The sequence below is a fragment of the Mauremys reevesii genome, linkage group 1 (genome assembly GCF_016161935.1).
Source record: "Mauremys reevesii isolate NIE-2019 linkage group 1, ASM1616193v1, whole genome shotgun sequence".
Lineage (NCBI taxonomy): Eukaryota > Metazoa > Chordata > Testudines > Geoemydidae > Mauremys > Mauremys reevesii.
In genome coordinates, this window is record NC_052623.1 from 282,545,713 (window position 1) to 282,554,837 (window position 9,125).

Below are 9,125 nucleotides of genomic sequence, written 5' to 3' on the forward strand. Positions count from 1 at the left end.
GCGGGCCGAAGGTTGCCAACCCTGACCTAAGATCTGAGACTCATTCCCAGCAGATGTGTACACATACCTGTAGTGACCATGTTTGAGCACCCTGCCCCCCCCCAATAGATGCAGAGCAGCACTAGGGAAGCTCACACTCTAACTGTTCAACCAGTAGAGCAAGGGCCAGAGTGAAGCATGATTCCCTAGTAGTCCCATTTAGAATCGGGCTCAATGAGCTAGGCACTATATACACACAAATAGTAGATATTCTTGGCTTATGCCCCAAAAGCTTATCACCACAATTATTGTTTATATTAAAATAGTGGTTAGAGGCCCCAACAGAAACCAGGGCCCCATTGTCCCTGACACTGCACAAATACATAATAAGAGAGGTCCTGCCTTAAAGAGGTTGCAATCTAAGGACTCAGTTTTGCAGGACACGTTAGCATGTGTCTGACTAAGTATGTGTGTAGTAGCATTGCCTTCAATGGTATTACTCACATAATTAAATAGCTTGCTGAATGCCGGCCTAATTAAAAAGACAAGATGCAACAAGTGAGTTATGAATAATAAGAGGGAAGGGAGGAAGTTACTATCATGCAGTGACATGGACTACTAAAGAGCACAACGTGATGGTTTCAAATCAAGAATTCCCCATCAAACCATGACCTGGCAGTCCATTAATATTTCCCTTCTTTATGCGCCAGGAAAGCAGGGCAATGGGCTTCATTGTTTTTATATGAATTTATAGCTCATCTCCTATCCCTCAGCCTCCATACAGGCAATGCCCAGTTGCTCCTCTACCTAGCATGATTAGGTCTTTCTCCCCCTTTAAATATAAACAGTGTCCATCATTCTCCTTATTCTCCTTTCGCAAGGGGAAGAACCCATGTAGGGTAAGGAGGCCACTAGAGCCCTGAGATTGTTCCCTACTCTGCTGTTGCCTGGAGAGCAGGGGCTGGTGCAAGAGGGCAGAAAGTCCACTGACCAATTATAAGGAGTACAGTCTGATGGCACTGCAGTCAGTGGCTGTGAAGGTGCTGCTGGCACTAGACCATTACCTAGCCCCCTACGCACTTATCCCCTTTTTCTCTTACAGGGACACTCCCATGGAGAAATTTTGTGGATGGCGCCAGCCAACATCGGGATCTTCAAATGAGCAGGGAGGGGGGAGAGGGATGGCTACTGCACCCATGAACCTGTGACGGTCTAGCCCTCTCTCCCAGCCCTCTGGAGCGGCTGTGTCTCTTCTTTCTGGAGGATACTGGGACTGTCTAATGTGGCTTTTTTCTGTTAATCTTGCATTCCAACATTATGTAAGCGTGTGTCTGGCAGCACAGTGGTTTTATCTCCAGCAGTTATTGCTTAGCTGGTTTTATATTAGCTACAGCTATTCAGTAAAATAGGTGACTAAACTGTACGTCTGATTTTAGTGGATGTGCACTTAACTGTTGGCAAATACTGTATAATGTCTGTATATAATGCTGGAGTATATATATAAGGCACAGAAACAAATGGAACCTGTCCTTTACCCTCTACAATGGTTTCCCTTGGACTACTGAATCAAGTTTAAGGTTTTGGTTCTTACCTTCAGAGGTGTTCAATGATTTAAGGCCTGCACATCTGGAAGATCCCCTACAACTCTGGGATAAGCAGTGGCAGATTAGCCACTAGGCCAATGGGGCCCTGGGCCAGGGGCCCCATCCATCTGGGGGCCCTGCACCCCAACCCACTCCACCCACCCAGCACTCCTGCCAGGGAACAGGGGAAGCCCCCCACATCTTGACCCCTGTTCCATGGCAGGAGCGCCGGGCAGGTAGAGCGGGCCAGAGTGAAGCATGATTCCCACTTGCTCTGGCCCAGGGCACCACAAACCCCATATCTGCCGCTGGGGATAAGGACCACGGTGAACAACTCCACAGGCAAAATGGAACTTCCTACCACAAGACTAAAGCTTGTCTGTGGGGGAGACAAAACTTTCTCAGGGCTGCTCCAAGACTGTGGAATAAAGTCCCCCAAGAACTGCAGACCACTCCAAAATCCATCACCTGCTCCAAAAGCAAGGCATACTTCATCCTGCCTTCTCCAACACAGAGCAGCATGTACATTAAAAGCAAAACACTCCACAGCTCACACAGTTCTCCTAGTGGAGCAAAGATGAGAGAGAATGAACCACACATGATAGATGTTAGTTACATCACTTGATATACTACTGGAAGGTACTCAGACGTGATGCTGATGAGGGCAAGTTTATGTTTGTGGAATAGAATGAGACAAAATAAGAGTTTCTTCTCTCCCAGAAACCGGACATCTTATCAGATACTTTCCAGGGCATATTAAGAAATATTTAATATACTACAACTTTGATTGCTGCTTTTAGCACGAGCGTGTGAACGGCCTCTTTTATAGTCAGTCTTTCATTTGCCTGCAGCCATAGGCATGTTGATACAACACAATAAAGGAGAAAAAAAATTATATCTTATTTAATCTGCATGGTTATTGCACACATTTTCACACCTGAATTTCTCATCCTCTGGGCGGATTTAACCTAAATAAGGTGTACTGTATCAGTGCTGTTTCCAGGGGCAGCTCTAGGCACCAGCAAAACAAGCAGGTGCTTGGGGCGGCAAATGATCAGGGACGGCACAATGCTGGGGCCCCAGCTCCAACCTGAGGCAGTGTCCTGGGCTGGGCTGGATCCTGATCACCCTGTTGTTCTCTGACTGGGTGCCGCCGAGGCTGTGCAGTGGGGCAGGGGGAGTCAGCTCAGTGAGGAGCGTGTCCCTGCTGCTTTCCCGCGGGCAGCGGACAGCCCCCCTCAGGCAGGAGCTGGTAGCGTGGCCCTACCCTGGTGGCGGAGCGCAGTGGGTGGCAGTGGAACATGGCAGCCGGGTGAGCCGCTCCTCTAGCACCGGCTGCGGGCTCCTCCTTGGCTTGTACCCATCTCTGCCTTCTCCTCCCCCCTGTGCTACCTCTGCCTGGGGAGGGGAGCGGCAGCCCAGGCTCAGCCGAACTTGTGCCACTGCACAGGCTGAGCCCGCGGGGGTCCTGGGGAGTGGGAGGACCGGGCATGCTGCCCTGAGATCACCAGCCGCCGGCTGCTCTGCCCTGGGCCCCAGCAGCCGAACCCCGCAGCCGCCCCAGCTCGCTCCGTGTGAGAGCTACACCTGGGACTCTGGGGTGTTGCTGAGGTTGCCCCAAGCCAGGCTCCCTGGGGTCCGCTGCCCCTCCAGCCACAGGGGCCCTAGGCCAGTGTAGGAGCCAGGCCGCAGCCCTGCTCTCAGAGCCTCCTCCCCTCCCTGCGCTGCATAGCAAGACGTGGGACCGTGGGCAGGGCTGCTACTGCCATTTCAGACTGGGATTGGCGCCTGGGGAGCAGAGGTGATTCTGCCCTGGCTGGAGGGAGGAGGCAGCCCCCTCTCCCCCCCTCACACCCTCTGCTTGCTCCTGCTGGCATGGGGCTGCGATGCCCAGCTCCAGAGGGCAGCGCCAAGCCCCTGGGTGTGCTCGCGGGGAAGGAGAGACAGGAGGCAGAGCTGTTCGGTGTCTCCCATGCAGCTCTAGGACCCTCTAGCTACTCAGCAGCAACAGCCACGCTGAGTAGCCCACCAGCAGCGTGACTTGGTCCGACCCGCATGGACCACATGAGCCCTGGGGTTGGCGCTGACGTCCTGCCTATGCCAAGGCCTCCGATGCAGCCCTAGCTCTGCCCAGGCAGACACAGCCCAGCTCACTCCTTGGCCGGCCCAGTGAGTAAATGAGCACACTAGTAGCAAATTGTTTTATTTCACTAACTACAAATTCTTTGTTTTCATTTTTTTTATTTTAAACAGTCAAAAACAAAACAAAACAAAAAAAAAAACATTGCAAAGTGCAAATGTGTAAAAGCCAAATAAATAAATAAATAAATAAGGGGGGGGGTTGCTTGGGGTGGCAAAAAACCTAGAGCCGGCTCTGACTGTTTCACAGACTAAGTGCTCTCGATACATTGTATCCACTGCCTTTTAAACGCATGTCTGGTCAGCTGAGGATCATCCAAACACAAAGCTCCAGCTCCCTTACTGCAGCATTCAGTGTCAAGTTCATATGAACGGAGTGTGAGATATGGAGCACATTTTGAGCAAGTATTTTTCTATACTAATAGTTTTCTAATTGGTTGTCCTACAACAGCTTCAGTAGATTTTACTATAAGTGACAAAACATTTGTTTTTTAATTTCCCACTTGGGGGTCAAACTCTGTCCTCAAATACGTTACTGCAGCTACTCTTTACTTAAGATAGCATTCTATGCATTCAGTGAGTGTAAAATTTGTTCCAAGTTATTTAATACGTTTATCAGGAGATGCCAACAAAACCATTATAGGAAAATACTAATAAAAATAAAGTGCTTGAATGAGTCAAGCTCATTAAGCTTTGGTGTTTTTTTTTAGTTTGCATCTATTATCAAGGCAGGTCTATGATACTATCTCCCAGTGCTCACCATGCCATCTGATTCAACCATTTCCAACCCAGCTCCTGCTCCTCCCAACTCTCTTGCTCAGAGTAGGGTGCAGCCCCAACCTACCTGCCACTCCGACACCTTCCACTCTGGGGTAGCTCCTGGCTCTTTGCCCCGCCTAGCTGCCAGTGCCTGCTCATAAGGGTTTGGATACTGGCGGTTTCTTAGAGCACCTGGCCCTGATCTGGGAACAGATCCAAGCCATGCAAATCAAAGGCACCTGCCCCAAATCCCCTTACCTCCCTCAACATGGAGTAAAGTCCAACCCCACTTGAACCCACTCCTGCAAACTAGCCCCTCCAGCCCCCATAGCTTCCCCCTCGTGCAAGCTCTGTGACAGAGAGAGAGAGAGAAGCCTGTGCTTATGCTCTTATGGTAGTTGTTGTGTATTTGGTTGTCATGGTTTTTGTTCCTATGGCAACTGAGTTAGATTATTAGGGGATAGCCCAACCGGTTTCGGCTGGTTGAGTGAGCTCTGTGTCTGTAAATAAAATGGTAGTTTTGTTAGCTGTCTGCTGTATGGCCTCAAGAGATTTCTTCCTAAACCGGCTGCCCCCAAGGATATAACAAGTGGTGACGATGGATGGGATTCCGGTGCTTCTCCAGTAACAGAAGGAAGTAGAAGTCAAGGTAAAGAACAAACAAACAAAAATACTGCTTGTTTGCACTGACTGTGAAAGTGAAACTAAAAATCATGGCTACTCTGACCAGGCCACTGGAACCTTTTGATGAGAATATAGAGCAGTGGCATGTGTATACTGAGCGTTTTGAGCTTTTTGTTATTGCAAATGACATTACAGAAGCGAAGAAGGTGCCAATATTCTTAAGTGTTGTAGGGGCTAAAACCTACTCCCTGCTACGCAGCTTACTACACCCTGTTAAGCCTGAGACTAAATCTTACAGTGACATTGTGGAAATCCTGGGGTCCCATTTTTCCCAAAAACCACTGGTAATTGCTGAAAGATATAGGTTCCACAAAAGAGACCAAAAGGAAGATGAAACAGTTGTACAATTTGTAGCAATTTTAAAAAAGCTAGCAGAACACTGTGAATTTAAACAGATGTTAAATGATGCCCTGCATGACAGGTTAGTGTGTGGCCTCTACAGTGAAGCTATACGGAAGCGCCTACTGACAGAGGCTCAGCTTACATTACAGAAGGCTGTTGATATTGCTGTCTGCATGGAACTGGCTACAAGGGAGGCGCAATACATCGGTGCATCCCCTAGGGTGCAATAAGTGTCACAAGAACCAACCCACAAAACTGTGCAGAGTCAAGAATGTTACCACTGTGGTAAGCCGGGTCACCAGGCATCAGAATGCTGGTGTCGACACTGTGGCAAAAAGGGACACATTGAGTGTGCCTGTAAACAAAAGAAAAAGAGGCCTGTGGTCTGGCCGACAAAAAGAGGAACCCTGCATACCCTAGAGCAGACCCAGGATGATCAAGGTGACACCTCATTGCAAGAGGAAGTGCCACTGCATGTTTTGTCTTTGGCAGTGGGCTCACATGAATACTGGGTAACCCCGTTGTTGGATGGCAAACCTATACACATGGAACTGGACACCGGTGCAGCCGTCTCACTGGTCTCCGAGACTGTGTATAAAGAAAAGCTACAGCATCTTCCGCTTAAGGCACAAAAACTGTTCTGAAGACGTATACGGGAGAAGCTGTGCCCATGTTGGGCACTATTGATGTTAAGGTAGAGCTTAATGGACAGGCTGCTAAATTGCCACTGTTTGTGGTGAGAGGTAACTACCCAGCCTTAATGAGTAGGTCTTGACTTGGGACGATTCAACTGAACTGGGCAGAAGTGCACCGGATGACTAAAGAAGAAACCAGTCTAACCCCTATACTAAGGAAACATGCTGCTGTTTTTGGAGATGATTTGGGAAGTATGAAGGGAATCACTGTGACATTGAACATTAAACCTGACAGTCCACCAAAATATCTAAAAGCCCAAACTGTGCCATATGCCATCAGGCCAAAAGTTGAAGCAGACCTGGAGCGCCTGGTCACCAATGGAGTCCTAATACCAGTTACCCATAGCTCATGGGCCACTCCTATCATTCCAATAGTGAAGAAAGATGGCTCTCTCCGGATTTGCGGTGATTTTAAAGTCACTGTCAAGCCAGTGTTGTGTGCAGAGCAATACCCGCTTCCCCGCATCGATAACCTCTTCGCAGGCCTGGCTGGGGGACAAAAGTTCAGTAAGATTGATCTGAGTCAAGCATATTTACAGATGCACGTCGATGAAAAGTCCCAAGAGCTGTTGACTATTGTGACTCATAAGGGGCTTTATCGATACTGTCGCTTACCTTTAGGAATAACGTCTGCTCCCGCCCTGTTCCAGAGGGCTATGGACCAGATCTTGTGTGGCTTGTCAGGAGTTCAGTGCTATCTGGATGGTATCCTGGTCACTGGAAGAAATGAAGAGGATCACTTAAAGAATTTAGAGGCTACCCTACAAAGATTGGAAGAGTATGGCCTACGAGTTCACAAAGACAAGTGTGAATTCTTCAAGCCCTCTGTTGAATATTTGGGACATATCATTGATTCTGCAGGTCTTCATAAGGCCCCTGCAAAAGTTAAAGCTATTGTGGAGGCTCCCCCACCTCAAAATGTAAGCCAGCTGCGCTCGTTTGTAGGACTACTGAACTATTATGGAAAGTTCATCTCACAGTTAGCCACACTGCTAAAACCACTTCATGAGCTCCTTGGGCAGAACAAGGCCTGGAAGTGGACTGAAGCCTGTGATGTTGCATTTAACAAAGCTAAGGATGCATTGTTAAATTCTGAAGTTCTAACGCACTTTGATCCATCCTTACCCCTACAATTGGCCTGCGATGCCTCCCCTTATTGAGTGGGAGCAGTCGTGTCACACATTATGCCTTTGGGAGAAGAGAGACCTATTGCTTTTGCTTCACGCACTCTAAGCAAAGCAGAAACTAACTACGCCCAAATTGAACGTGAGGCATTAGGAATTGTTTTTGGAATTCGGAAGTTTCATCAGTACCTGTTCAGGCGAAAGTTTACTCTTCTCACAGACCATCGACCTCTGACATCAATTTTTGGACCCTACACAGGCATTCCCCCATTAGCTGCTAGTCGTATACAACGTTGGGCATTGTTACTTTCAGCACACACATATTAAATCAAATATCGGAAATCCACTCTGCACGGCAATGCAGATGGCCTCTCAAGGTTGCCTTTGCCGGTCAAACATCAAGATAGTGCCCAAAAGGAAATCTTCTACTTTGAACAGGTAGAGAATACACCCATCATTGCTACTCAGATAAAGAAGGCAACTCGCGTTGACCCAGTATTGTCCCAAGTTATGGACCTGGTGATGCATGCAAAAACTCGACAAACCTCTCCGGTCTCACCCGACCTTGTTACCTACATGTCCAGGAGGATGGAGTTATCGGTCCAATCTGGTTGTTTGTTGTGGGGGAGACGTGTCATTATTCCACCACCACTGAGATCACAGATGTTAGAACAGCTACATTCTGGTCACTGTGGAATAGTGCGCATGAAGGAAATTGCATGAAGCTATTTTTGGTGGCCTGGATTGGACAGTGCTATTGAAGAGAAGGCAAAAGCTTGTATGTCATGTCAGGGTGTGAGGAATGCACCCCAGTGGGCACTCCTACACCCATGGGACTGGCCTGAAAAGCCGTGGCAACGTATTCACATTGACTTTGCTGGCCCCCTTGAAGGAAGCACGTTCTTGGTGGCAGTAGATGCCCATTCTAAATGGCCAGAAGTTTCTATAATGCAGTCCACTACTGCAGAGAGTATTATCCAAAAACTACGAGGACTCTTTAGTCGTTTTGGTCTGCCAGAACAACTTGTGAGCGATAACGGACCGCAGTTCGTCTCTCAGGAGTTTCAAAATTTTATGAAGGCAAATGGGATACACCACATCACGTCAGCACCATATCGTCCATCCACCAACGGATTAGCTGAAAGATTTGTGAAACAATGAAACACGCTTTGAAATCAGCAAGGGGACAACACTCCATTCAAAAGCGTCTGGATACCTTCTTACTTTCCTACAGAAACACACCTCATGCTATGACCCAGGCATCCCCGGCCTTTCTAATGATGGGACGACAGCTGCACACTTGCTTTGATCTGCTGAAACCTTCTGAACCCTGACAAATTGTGCAACATCAGCGGCAAGATCAAGTCATCAGACGGGCAACCAGAGCAAAAAACCGACCCTTTAGCCCGGGACAGCCAGTTTTGGCTGGGAATTATACTTCCAGAGCTAAATGGGTCCCGGCCACAATCATCACTCAAACAGGACCTGTTTCCTACACAGTCTGGACTGCAGAGAATCTTACCTGGCAGCAACATGTAGATCAGCTGTTGCCAGGTCATGCCAGTCCTCAGGACACATCTGTAGTTGAGGGGTCTGACTTCACCTCTTCTGGTGAGACACCGAATCACAAATCACCTGTTCCTGACTGTTCTCCTCCATTACTGCCGGCAGCTAAGATACCCCTTTGCCCAGCACGAGCTGATACCACCTCCTCACCTGTTCGTGCTGCGGACCCTACGCCCATGGTACTTTCGGGTACAACAACACCAGAAGTTCACCGTAATCCACCTAGAGACAGAAGGCCTCCTCATTGGCTGGAT

At 48.5% G+C, this 9,125-nt stretch overlaps 1 long non-coding RNA gene across 1 annotated transcript in view; it reads right to left on the reverse strand.

The window, feature by feature from the left end:
- The window catches only part of LOC120384544, an 85,332-nt gene extending 80,565 nt beyond the window's left edge, over positions 1-4,767 (reverse strand). The window contains exon 1 of the long non-coding RNA XR_005588945.1: positions 4,546-4,767. This is a non-coding gene — a long non-coding RNA (uncharacterized LOC120384544). The remainder of the gene's footprint in view (positions 1-4,545) is intronic.
- Between the last annotated feature and the right edge of the window lie 4,358 nt (positions 4,768-9,125).